Below are 13449 nucleotides of genomic sequence, written 5' to 3'. Positions count from 1 at the left end.
CCTCTCCCTCTTTTTCTTTCTCATCTAGAGACAGGTTCATAATAAATGTGAGCAACGTCTACCCTGTCCCATATGATTCTTACCAAACGACAGGCACAAGAACGAACAATGGCAGAGTTGTGTTGAATGGTGCCAAGTTCCCATTCCGTGTTGGCGCCTCAGGATGTAATTTTCTCAGATAGAAAACCTTCTGGCTTGGGGTTTTGATTTTAGCAGAAGTTACTTTCTCTCAATTAGATTCTAGTTTGATACAATCATTGCTTGAAAATTGTCTCAAATCGAAGCCATCTACTAGCTAATGTTCGAGTGAAGACGATAGGCGGAACTTAACACACTGCAGACAGCCCATTCATGGAGTATGTGATTCAAAAATAGGAGAAACTAGAAACATCTGTGTGTCCTACCTTGGACAAAGAATGCCATTGAATACATTAATGGGTTTTTATTGGTTTAGCACCAATCAAGTCAAGCCTACACAGGAAGTACAGGTGATTGTATTTTAGTAACCAGGTTAGGTATGCTCATCAGAGGTTGTGTGTGTGTGTGTGTGTGTGTGTGTGTGTGTGTGTGTGTGTCTTTCTTTCTCTTCATCACGGTGCGTTTCAGTAATGCTGTTTGGAGGGTGCTGTAGAATTGGGGCCATATCTGATTCCCAAATCATGGTTTTACAGCAGCCATTAAGAAGAGAATGCCCTTACAAGATGATTTAAATGCGGAAAGCGAGCAAATGGTAAATGCTTGTTCTGTGTTTGGATGAATTCAGGGATTGACACTAATGGACTAAGATATCCTCTCTTTCAGGACAGGTGAACTTTTCTGCTAACCATTGCTCCTCAGGTTAACATGGAGGTTTGTGAAGAGTCATCTCACTCATTCTGGCAGACAGCACCAGTTAAGATCGCCAGAGATGATTTTTTTTGTTTCCAGTCCTGCTTTTAAACTTTGTTCTCTGAGACAGGAAGGACTTTAGTTTAGAACTAATTTTACTCCACAATGAAAATAATTGCTGTCTAAACACTTTTGTCATACCCTGGGTATTGTGAGGTTTGCCTTATGGTGGGGAGGAATCGTTTCTTCCTGGCTGGCTGTAAGCATGTGCACTGTTTTGTTTTCTCTTTGGTGTGGCTTTGTCTCCCAGAGTTTACTCATTTATGCATGGAAGTCCTCCACAGGGTGAAGTTTCTGTGTAGCGTTCTTTCTGAACAGTTTCCTCCTCTCTGGCTCTACCCTGAAACCCCCAGCTACTTGAATCTGACTGAAGACTTCCCCAACACAACGAAACCACTGGCTTCTCCCTGTGTTCTCTCTTCTTGGGATACAATCTGGATCTCTTTCCAGGCAAATGGGACAACCATTGGCTTATCTCATTTGTTTCTGTTCTCTCGGAGACCACTGTCTCAGACTGTCTGCTGTCCAATGTCTGAATTTAGTGTTTTGTGCTCTTTCTGATTGCTGTAGTCGTTTGATGTGGAAAATAAATCTGGTCATGGTTACTCCATCTTGACTGAAAGAGGAAGTCAGTGCATAAAAATGTATGTAAAATACCGTTCATCAAAGCATTATTGTTTATGAGGAGTAATTGGAAATAGGCAAAAAGCAAGACAAAAGAAGAAAGAAAAAGAAAACAGGAGTTGGGATAATATATTGTGGCATCCATGTAATCTGATACTTAACAGACATTAAGAACCATGTTTTATTTCTTCTCTTGAGGCAATGTTAAAGTTTTTAAAGACAAGGTTTTAATATAGCATGAGCATGGCGAGGGTTGGGGGAAGCTAGTTAAGAAAAACAAAGTTACACATACCCAAGGCTAGAGTGGATGCCACATTCCTCAAGACACAAAGAGTCACATTTTAAGTGTTTTAACTTATGTATAAAAAAAACCTCATGCTTTCAAAGGATACTTGTTGGCATGAGGAGGTAGTTATATTTAATTAAAAGGGTATAGTGAAAATAAACTAGATTTTTTTTATTTTAAAAATGTGCACATTGTTTATTCTGTTACTACCATGCACTCTTCTATTTGCAATGTACTAAACTTCTTTATGAAAAATATACATCGTAACAAAAACACACTTAATATGTAATTCACATGTACAATATATAGTTACCTAAATAAGAAAATAAATGATTTAAACAGATAATTTATGTGATAAAACATGTGCATATGCATGTTTTATTTTAATATATAATAATATTGCCTTAGTTATCTTTTTGTTGCTGTAATAAAATGCCATGATCAAAAAGACGACTAATGGAAGAGCTTGTCTGGCTCACTGTTCCAGAGGAATAAGAGCCCACTATGGCGGAGAGGCATGGCAGCAGGATCCGGAAGCTGAGAGCTCACATCTCAATGACAAGCATGAAGCAGAAGGACAAACTGAAAGTGGCATGAGGTTTTATAGTCTCAAAGCCCACCTCCAGTGGCATATTTCCTCCAGGAAAAGCCATACCTCCTAAACCTCCCCCAGGTAATGCTGCTCACTGGGAACCAAGTGTTTACATAGGCAAGCCTATAGGAGATATCTCTCATTCAAACCACCACAAATACATAATATACAGATACATATTCATAATAAAGCAAACATATGGATATTTATATAAATATATGGTTATACATTTTAATATTTGTGTATGAGAAAGAACATACAGTTGTCTTTAGTAGATATACATATACTTATTTCATAAGCATATTTGGATTAAAGATCCAGAAACAATATATTAAAATGCTAATAGTTGTAAATTTTACAAGTTTTTGCAACTAATATATAATAATAATCTAACAAAACATTAAGCAAACTCAAAAAGTGAAAATTTTACTTAATAATGTGGAATGCTAACTCCTGATGTTAAGATATTTTCTGGACAACATTGTTTGCTGAGCATGATTCTCATTGCAATAAATATAAACACATCCCCTTTATTTGCCAGACACCATTCGAAGTGCTTTTAAAGTTCAAAACAACCTCATTAATAATAGTAATTAGGTCTCCATTGAGCACACTAGGGTACAAAGAGTCTGTCACTTTGTGTAGCAGTAAGGACAAGGTTAGGAGCGACTATAGAGTGTTGGGCCAGAGTCTTGTCCTTTGTCACCATGTCACTGCTCTTAATAACATTTGTTAAATAGGCTGTCCTTTTTCCAATATATGTTTTCAACACTTCTGTGAAAATGTTCACAGTTGTGCGGGCTTATTTTGGGGATCAATCTTCTGCTCCATTGGTCTTTTTTGTATATTTTTACCAAACATAGAAGAATGAAGTTAGATCCACATCTCTCACCCTGAATGAAAATCAATTCAAGGTGAATCAAAGATATTAATGTAAAACCGGAAACACCAAAACTCAGGGCACATACCTCAAGATATAGTTTGGGATAGAACTTTCTGACTGGGACTCAAGTAGCCCAGAAAATATCCCTAAGAATAACAAACTGGGTTACACAAAATTATAAATGCCCTAAACTACAAAATAAACTTTTAATAGAGCAAAGAGACAGCCCATAGAACAAAAGAAAATTGTTGCCAGCTATATTTTAGATAGGAGCTAATATCCAGAATATGTGAAAAAGTTAAAAAATTAGATGCCCAAACTTCATTCAATTAATAAGATAAAAAAATGGACAGACAATTCTCTAGAACATAAATGCCTAATAAGTGTTTTTAAATGTGTTTAACATTCTTAGATAACAGGAAAGTGCAAATTAAAATTCTGTGGGATTCCATCTCAGCCTGGTCAGAATAGCTCTGATCAAGAAAGCAAATGGTAAGAGATGCTCGTCTGAATGTGGGGAAAAGGAACCCTCTTCAATGTTGTAAATTACTACAGCAATTATGGAAGTCACTAAGAAGAACTATCATATGACCCAGATATACCATTCCTGGACATATTTCCAAAGATTTTATACCCTACCTCTGAGACACTTGTATACCCATGTTTATTGTGGCATTATTCATAATAGTAAGGAAATGGGACCAGCCTAGATGTCCATAAACAGAAGAAAGGATAATGAAAATGTGATATATATATACACACACACACACAATGGGATTTTATTCAGCTATCAAGAATGGGATAGATGGTATTATAACAAGGGTGGTTCACCCAGATTTGAATAGACAAAAGATACATCTCTCTCATATCTCAGAGCCTAACCTTCATGCCTATATGTATGCATTTAAGTGAGTGTGATAGTTACAGGCTATGAAACTAGACAGAGAGCAAAAGGTGGGGAAAGAAAGACAGAAGAGGAGAAGAAGCAGAGACACATAGGCTATGTAGGAGAAAGGAGGTTACTGAGGGGGAAGGGGAAAAATAGGGGCTGAGGGACAAATAGAAGGAGTGGGGCAAGGCAATCAGCAATATACATGGCCATATGAGTTACCTGTCTCACCCATGTGTACTAACTGTGACCACACACTTCTTGACTCATTGTTCTAAACCCAGGGATTGAAGACTGTATGTGTTTTCTTGTATATTACTTCTGTGACAACATAGAAGAAAGTCATAATAAGGATACGGTGTTCAGAGTGGGGACCATTAGAAGGTTACCAGGTTAAAAATGAGGTGTACCACCTTTAACCAGGCACTCTCCCAGAGTCTGAGGGACTGCACTCCCACAACAAATACAATCATAGAACAAAAGGACAGGCAGATGGCAGATGGCCATCCAAACAGGCCATCTTGTGCATCCCATACAACTCAGGGCTATTGACTACCTAGTGATCACTGAGAACAGAATGCCTTATTACAGGCTTAAACTATAAACCAAGCATTTCTCACTAATACGAGGAATTTTTTAATTATTATTTTTTTTTTAAAAAAAGACTTGGTGCAGAGGGGCTAATGTTGTGCAGTCAGGAGGGTGAATAACCAAAGCCTCCTTCCCATAAATCTCTTTATCCTAGAAGTGGGGCTTTTAGGGCTGTCTATACATAGTGCATGTCTCATTTTCCCTCTGAAGAATGTGAAATGTTTTAAACTGACCAGCCAATCCACAGAGCTCTGGAGCCTCCCTTGCCTTTTGTACCAGATAAGTGTCAAAAATTATCGAGGATTGTGTTCTTAAATTGACTAAATGTTCTTTCTATCATCCAGAGTGATCTTGTTTACAATTAGTTCTTCATTCCAAATTCCAAACTTCCAGTTTGCACAGATAGAAAAATCAATATGAATAGCTTAGTGCTGACAAGTGAAGCTCTAATTGCCAATGCTTCTATCCAATATGGCAGACTCTCAGACAGCTCTGCTTTTCCCCTCTTTTTTAGTGATGTTTGACCTAAGTGGACCTAGTTGTTATTCGTGACTGTATCTGTGAGCAGTGTTTTTCTCCCAAAAGATGCTACTGATTTTAAAATGAAATCATTTTTAAAGATGAGAACAAACACATTTTACATAAGATTCTGTACGTTTTCCAAATAAGTCCATTTCCATTTTAGATTTTTTCATTATCACTTCATACAAATAATAATAATAATAAAAGAGATGAAGAAGAATTCCCCAGTGGAGACTGAGGGCTAGATAATAGTCTCTTAATAAGCCATTAACATGCTGGTGCTAGATTTGATTATATCCACCGATGTGTCAAGCCAATGCTTTTTAAACTTTAATGTACACCCCAGTCATCTGGGAATCTTCTTAAGAGGCTGATTGTGATTTATCAGGGAGGGGCCCCGCAGTCTGATGAGCTCTCAGCAGCTGGTCCATGAGAAATAAAGGTTAAAGAACTTTGGGTCTAGCATGTTCCTGGTAGACATGGATGCAGACTCAAATTTGGAATTCGAGGAGAAATTAGTAAAGGACTTCTTTAGAAAGGCATGGGCATCATTTAGGTAATCCATGACTGGCAGTGCAGAGGCAGCATTAGCCCTACATTTCCTGGGGTCAGGCTAAAAATTGTGTTGATCTACAGCACCATTGTTATTCAGTGGTTTCTTTCCATCCTTGATCCTGCAGGAGAGAATAAGGAGTGGGAACAAACATCCTGTCTCAGCCCCTCTCTACCATCTGTCTCTCCTGCTAGTGTCTCCCTTTTGCCAAATCAAACCAAAACCAGCAAGGGGAGAACTTCTCACTGATGCATCTCACTGATTATCCTCAAGGAAAGAGGAACTGGAATTGCTACAAAAGATATCCACTAGGACACTGTACTTAAACCCACAGATTCTTTAAACTTTCCCACCAACGTTCAGCTTGCAGTTATTCATAAGAAGCACAGTTTCCAAAGAAAAGACCACTGATAGACAAAGTGCTTCTGACAGACAACATGGCATTTGGTGAAATATAGCAATAGTTTTTCTTTTCCATTAAACCTTCTAAAACCGGTGGGATGTGGTGGTTTACATCTGTAGTGCTAACTCTTGGGAGGCCAAACTAAGAGAAACACCATGAGTTTGAAGCCATCTGAGACAGCCTGGGCTACAGAGTTAGAATCTCAAAAATAATTCAATATTGTCCAAAGCCAAAGAATATATAGTGTGAAACTGAAAAGGGCATGTAGTATCTACTTTTGCTAAGAGCATCCACTTGGGCCCACAGGGTAACTAAAGATTGGATAAAAGCCTGGTGTCTTTGCCTTCACTGTGTGTGTGTCTGTGTGTGTGTGTGTGTGTGTGTCTGTGTGTGTGTGTGTATGTATGTATGTGTATGCATCCTATACTTCAGATCATCTGCTTAGCTCTGCAGGTTGGCAAAGTCTCCACTCCTTTGTGGAAAACAACTTATCTGCTCAAAGGTTCAGAGATAAGTCCTTGTTCTATTCCTGTAGTTACTTTGGATTCCAATAACAAAATTTATAAGACAAAGCCTACTTCCCAGATGAAGGTAATTATACAAATTTCCTATGAATGTGAGGTTGCACGTACAGTAGAATTGGCCATATTGTAGAAGCCAGATTGGTCCTCTCATGTGATAACAGTCATAAGAACATAAGGACTATCTTGCAGATCCAGCTAAATCAAGGATAGGTGGAACCACACCTTGACTAAGATTGCTCAACTATATATTCCAATTGCCCCTTGACCCAATTCTTCCTATGTTTAAACCTAACAAAACTCATATCAATACACTGAAGAAAAAGAGGAACTCTTAGTCACTGGATTCCGTAATCTGTTTCTCTTCCCAATGTGCTCATGTAGAAGCTTTAAAATATTTTTGAATTCCTAATATAAGATGGTTGCATCAATGTCTAAGAAATATTGAAAGATGCTGCTATAAAGTATATATTTTACTATTTTCTGGCTTTAATACCATAATGTAAAGTTCAGGATACACTGACTTTATGCTTAGAATTTGGGGGGGAAGGTCTATAACATAGACCTCAACTTCAAGTTTATAGTTCATTGCACAGACTTTCAATGGTGTTACTGGGACAACCTACCCTCCTCTCTCTTGGGTGTTTTCTCGTTGGCAGTTATTGGTGTCTTTATTTAGTATATTTCTTGAGAGTATATAAGTTTTTTTTGTGAGTAACCACAGTTGCTGTGTGGTCATAACTGCTGCCACTCTGCCATGACAGAAGATATTGTTTCACCCAGAACCATACCTCAATCCTGGCTCTGATATACCCCCTTGCCCACTTCTGAGGTAGTTCCTGAGCCTTGGGGAAGGTGATGGGATATAGATGTCCCACCCAAGGATGGATACTCCACAAACACTTGTTCTCTGTGTTTTAATGAGTAGTGAGTTCCTGTGTTGACCACTGTCTACTTCACAAATAAACTGATCTAATGAGATCTGAGACCTATGGATTTATCCAGGTTTATAGAACCAGGCAAGCATGACCTCCTATGGAGTGGGCCTTCAATCCAATGAGAAAGTAATTGGTTACTTATATAATAGTCATGCTACTATTCCAGCCATGGACATGTCTTGTCACACTGGTCATTATTGTAGCTGACAGATTTCATCTGCACAAGATCAAGCCAGTACATCTTCCAACTTATAGGCAGGAGGTGTTCACCAGCCCCAATTCTTAGCTGAGCAGCTATTGACTGACATTGGTGGCTCCTGGAAGGGAAGGTACAGTCCCTGGTTGGTTAGCATGTTCTAGTGGATGACCTCACACTTATAAGTATATAGGCAGCAAAAATTGCATTTGCTGGGTAATAATAATAATGATGATGATAATACTAATAATGGCATGAAGTTCGGAAGGGAGTTGAGTGAGAGTGGACTGAGAGGAATTAGGAGGAGGAATGGGTGTATATATATATATATATATATATACATATATATATATATATATATATATATATATATATATGTGTGTGTGTGTGTATGTATGTATATATATATATATATTGCATCCATGAAAATATCAAAAGAATTAATAAAAATATTATATTAAAAAGAATATATTGGTTTTTTCTGAACTCAAGTTGACATAAATTCAAGTCATCGGGAGTTGTAATGCAGTACACTAATCTGTAACCTGGAGATTGTCAGATATTCATTCTTTTCCTTTCAGGAAACTCCTTGTCTTGCTTGTAAACTCACCCCAGGGATCTCTAAGTTAGGTCCCTCCAGAGGTGCTAGATAGGAAGGCATTTAAAAAACCAGGAAAGATCTAGCATTGCTCCAAGGCAGCAGTTGTCCACTTAATCATACTTTCTGACTAAACGGCTATTCTCACTTCATCAGTCTCTGCTCCAAGGTAAACATTGCCAACTAATGCAGACCACAGGAGCCAGCACCAGCGCCTCACCTACGGTGGCTTCTCTCATGTTAGTGTGTTGTCAATACAAGCAGAACAGGTCTGGAGAGGGTCACATTTGGAAGTCATCCCAACTGTTGGTAAAATGATGATCAGGGACACTTCTATTCCTTGAATGATTTCCCCTTGGCTCCACCTGCCACAGGGTGCCATCAGCATCCCTCAAAAGTATTCACAGAAAATCAGATGAGAACTCATTGAGATAGTAAATGAAATTTAGATCAAAGTACTTATCTCTGGCAAGGATGTACATTAAAAGTCACACTTCTGATTGGAAAAATGCATTATCTCACCTGCAAATGAAATTACCAACATCAGAGAGAGGTTATGAGGGGAAAATAAAATCTCTTCAAATTTTCAGAAATGAAGCCACAGTTCCAGGGTGAGCTAGCTTTGTCTGACCTGTAGGAAACACCACAGGGATTTGTGCTGTTGGAATGTTAGCTTCCAGAGAGATGACAGTGTGTCCAGGAAGAGCTGTAAACAAGTTCTCTTTTCTAAGAAGGACAACTGGTAGGGAGGAATGGAAAGGAAACAAAACAGAAATCATCCTTGAAAACAGAGATGGATCAAAGAAGAAGGCATTTTAAATAAACTCTCAGTATGAATGAAGAAGTGCCAAAGAAATGCAGGAGAGTGCAGCAGTATGTAAGAGACCTAGTCTACCCTGAACTTCAGTGAAATTTCTCAAGAAAGAGAGGTTTAAAATGAAGACAGAAAGGTGAGTGGAAGAAAGGGAAACAGACTTCATCATGAAAGGTGACACAGCTACAGTGTACTCACATAGATAGATAGATAGATAGATAGATAGATAGATAGATAGATAGATAGATAGATAGATAGATGTGACATGGGGCTAGAGACAAAGGTCAGTAGCAAAACATCTGCCTGGCATGAGGAAAAAGTGTGTGTGTGTGTGTGTGTGTGTGTGTGTGTGTGTGTGTGTGTGAATAATGCATAGACAGCAGCCAGCACAGCATACTAAGTCTTCATGACATCTTTGTGCCCAACCGTTCTTCAGGAAGACATGATATTGCCAGGAGGGAAGAGATGTGTACATCTTTTGGTAGGAGATGACAGGAGGGGGAAGTCTGTATTAGCAAGTTGCAATATTATATTACAACATTTTTCTTATAAACAAAATGGAACAACCCCCAGAACCGATACCTAGAAAGCACAGTTGAATCTGGTCAATGTGGCCACTTTGGAGGCCAAAACAACTATAGTTCTAACTTCTTATTGTTTTGTGTAGGTCTGGAATTTGGTTAGTCCCTGGTACAAGCCTAAAAAGAATCTCAAGAAAGCCACAGGGGCCAGGCCTTTAACTCAAACTCATAGCAATTTATCTTCAGTTCATTATGCTGATCACCCCCACTCCCATCTGTATCAAGGAAGAGTTCTGGAATTTTATTACATGTAAAAGGGTTTATAGGAAATACATGCTTTGATCAGATTGGTAAATGAACAGAAAAGTCAGTTCCAAAAAAACAAAATGTGTGAGCAGATTTTTATCTCAGAAAGGATAATGACTTCATTGCTTAAAGGAGACGCAAATAAAGATTAGTGTCCTTTTCCAAGTGGATGAATTATTGAAGTCATGTGATTTATAGTTATTGACTAGCAAAGGACAGCCAATTACTTTTTCCTCTTCTCTGATAAAACTCTATTCACATGTTTAAAAAAAATAAAACCTTGTCAACCATTCTCTTAAATACCTCCTAAGGAAGCCACACAATCTTCTGTGGGAAAACTATGTCACATCATCATTGTTGGATGGCTGATGTCTGGTATCTTCTTTTCTCTGATGCCTAACCTAAATTTGTTTGCTGCTATGTAGACCTTAATTGTTTTGTTTTGTTGGCAGTGGAAATAGCAAATGCATTACCTTTTCACATTGGTGTCCTTTAAAGCTTTTATCCCTCTTTTGGCTTTCCTTAAGCCATTCATGTCCTAAATCAATTGTGGAAAAGGAGAGCAGTATCCAGAGTCAGCAGCAGAGGAACAGAGAAAGCAAGGAGAACTTCTGAACACTCCAGGAAGAGCCAGTCTGTGTAAGGAACAGTTTATGAGAGCTTCCCCTGAAGGAGATTCCCTGGGATATGATCTGGTCTCTTCTTCCCTACATAGGCATGGAGCATGGACTCTCTAGCAATCACCAACAGACTTATGACTGGACTTGCTTACTCAAGGGACTTGTCAAGCACATCAGCATCCCTGAAGGTGATCTTAGACAGAACCTAATTTGTGGGGAGCAGAGAAAGCCATGAATGAGTGAAATCCTGAGTAAATGTGTATTGTTTGACCCTAGAAAGGCCATATCAAGGACTCTTTACTGAGACCCATGGGAAAATGGCAAAGCCTTCACCAAGGTAGGCTCAGAAGAATGTTAAAGGAAGATTTCCCTCCTGGTCCATGTGATAATATTGATAGTGTGTGCAAAACATGTCCATCATGGGTTCCTCCTCACCCCAATGGCTAGGGTTTGAAGACTGCTCCCCTACAGAGACAGCGCCTATAGAATTTAGCAAGACCTGTCTTCTTGATCCAGCTGAATATGACAAATCTTTCTTCCCTGTTTGCTGTATATAATAAATGTACTGACCTGGAAGCTGCAGCTTCTCCATCAGATAGCACAGCTAGTTCTGTCCTTGTTTCTCTGTATCTCTATTTTTTTTCACTGCCTTGCTGTCCTAGGCAGTTCTATCCCTGAGATCTTGCTGAAATTTTCATATTTAGAGTAGAAGTTGGTTTCCTTTTGTTTGTCCTGGATACTGTTGGTGGTATTTGTTGAGCAATGGAGATGGACTGATGGGATTATGAAATTCTGAAACATCTCAGTATTTAGCTGGATCCTTCTTCTCCTACATCAGCAACCTCCCCACTCACCTTATTCCAGATTCCTTTGAATTTTATATTTCCTTGGTTTGAGACTAGGCATACAGCCTGCAGAAAGTGAATATTTGAGAATGTATACAGTCAAATAAATGGTCCTGAGTTTCATCACCCATGTCTGGTACTTGTTCATCTCCAGGGCCTGATAATAGAGGATCTTTCTCTGCTTTGACACTTGGGTACTTTCTTCAACTTTTATGCTTAGACTCGAGTCATTCGTTAAAGGTCAATAAACCTTAGACTCATTCTTGGCATGAGTCCCCTTGCCTGACATCCACATTGAAAACAACACCCTCCTAAATTTAAAGAGGAATCAGATACTCTGTTCATTCAGTGTGAGAATACCTCCAATGTATGGAGACACTTTGTGGGGTTTACAGAGCTATAATAACTTGGGCATTTGTTTAACTAAGAATCTCAAAGTGGCATTTTTTTCTTAGTATCTGTGACATTGTTCTCCACTTATATTCAACTACAATACTTATAAAGGAACAGAAGAAAATATTATCAACATTGAAAAACAAATCTATTAGACAATCCAGTGCTGGTGGTGAGTCTTTGTTAACTATAAATGCAATGAAGATTTAAGTACAGTGGAGACAAATTACTCAGGATTCATGTTAAGTTACTATGCATTGTGGAGCAATGCCAATGCTTTTCATGAACAGGCTTATTCTCAATTATCAGATTATATTAATGATATTAAGAATAAGAACTGAGCAAGGAGGCAGGTGGTGAATTGTGATGAAGATTTAGCTAATTCCCTAGAATGACTTTCTAGGTCAGTGTTGTAGTTAGAATGCCAAGGACCCTATTTTCCCTAGAATTATATTGGGTTATGGTTATTGAAATCAAATTATAGAGGGAAGAGACAGTATTACTTTGATAAAGTAGATTTGAGCTATATGAAAGCACTCAGGTAGCAAGGGCTGAATTAAGACTTAACACATGCAACCTTCTATATCAGTGGATCTCAGTATGGGTGTTGAATGGCCCTTTCATATGTCATATCAGATATTTACATTATGTTTCATAGCAGTAGCAAAACAACAGCTATGAAATAGCAATGCAGGGGTTACCACAATGCAAGAAACTTTATTAAAGGATCAAAGCATTAGGAGGTTGAGAAATGTTCTAGATGTATCTTAGAGGAAGATGTATCATTCCTACAGTGACAGGGAGGAAGGCGAAGGTCTTCACCCAAAATGAAGTTTTCTAAAAACAAAGAAGTAAAATTTTTAAATGCAGTGGCAGGGAAGATATTAGTGAGGGAAAACATTTCAAAAGGAAAGAGAATCTAGCCTGAGACTGAGAAAGAAGTGGAGGAATCTGAAGACTGGATTATTTACAAGATAGTGTTCTCCTTTTTAAATCAGAGGAAATCATTTGGAAACAACAGAGAAGAGAAACACATCACCTCTAAGACACAGACGTAGAAAGGAGCGAGCAGATAAATGCTATAACACAGAGCAGAGAGTGTAATGAGGTGTGTGAAGTGCAAACTGAAATCCATGTACCACAGGAGAGAGAAACAACATTGGTGATAAGGACAATAACTGACATGGAACTCAGAGATGGTAGAATAAGGCAGTGGGCAATTGGTGTTTTCTAAAGGACAGTATAGATAATACCCAAGAAAAAGAATGATCTGTGGTGGAAGATTGCTTTCGGAGAGTGGATGGAAGGAGGCTCCGCTGTGCTTACACTTTGACAATACTTCTGATACAGGTATGCTTCATATGTATACACTAATGATGGTTAACACGTTCGGTCTAACAATCATTGTCGTATTAAATTTTAAATTGAAAGACTGAAGAGATGGCCAGCATTTAAGAGTATACACT

The 13449-nt window shown here is 38.4% G+C and overlaps 1 pseudogene; it reads right to left on the bottom strand.

Annotated features, from left to right (window-relative positions):
* LOC110293351 overlaps nucleotides 1-10660 on the bottom strand; it is a 58351-nt pseudogene extending 47691 nt beyond the window's left edge.
* Nucleotides 10661-13449: the final 2789 nt, after the last annotated feature.

Source organism: Mus caroli, chromosome 4 (assembly GCF_900094665.2).
Source record: "Mus caroli chromosome 4, CAROLI_EIJ_v1.1, whole genome shotgun sequence".
In the NCBI taxonomy this organism is placed as follows: domain Eukaryota; kingdom Metazoa; phylum Chordata; class Mammalia; order Rodentia; family Muridae; genus Mus; species Mus caroli.
The sequence above is the reverse complement of the archived record's forward strand: the minus strand, read 5'-3'. Positions and strand labels throughout refer to the sequence as shown.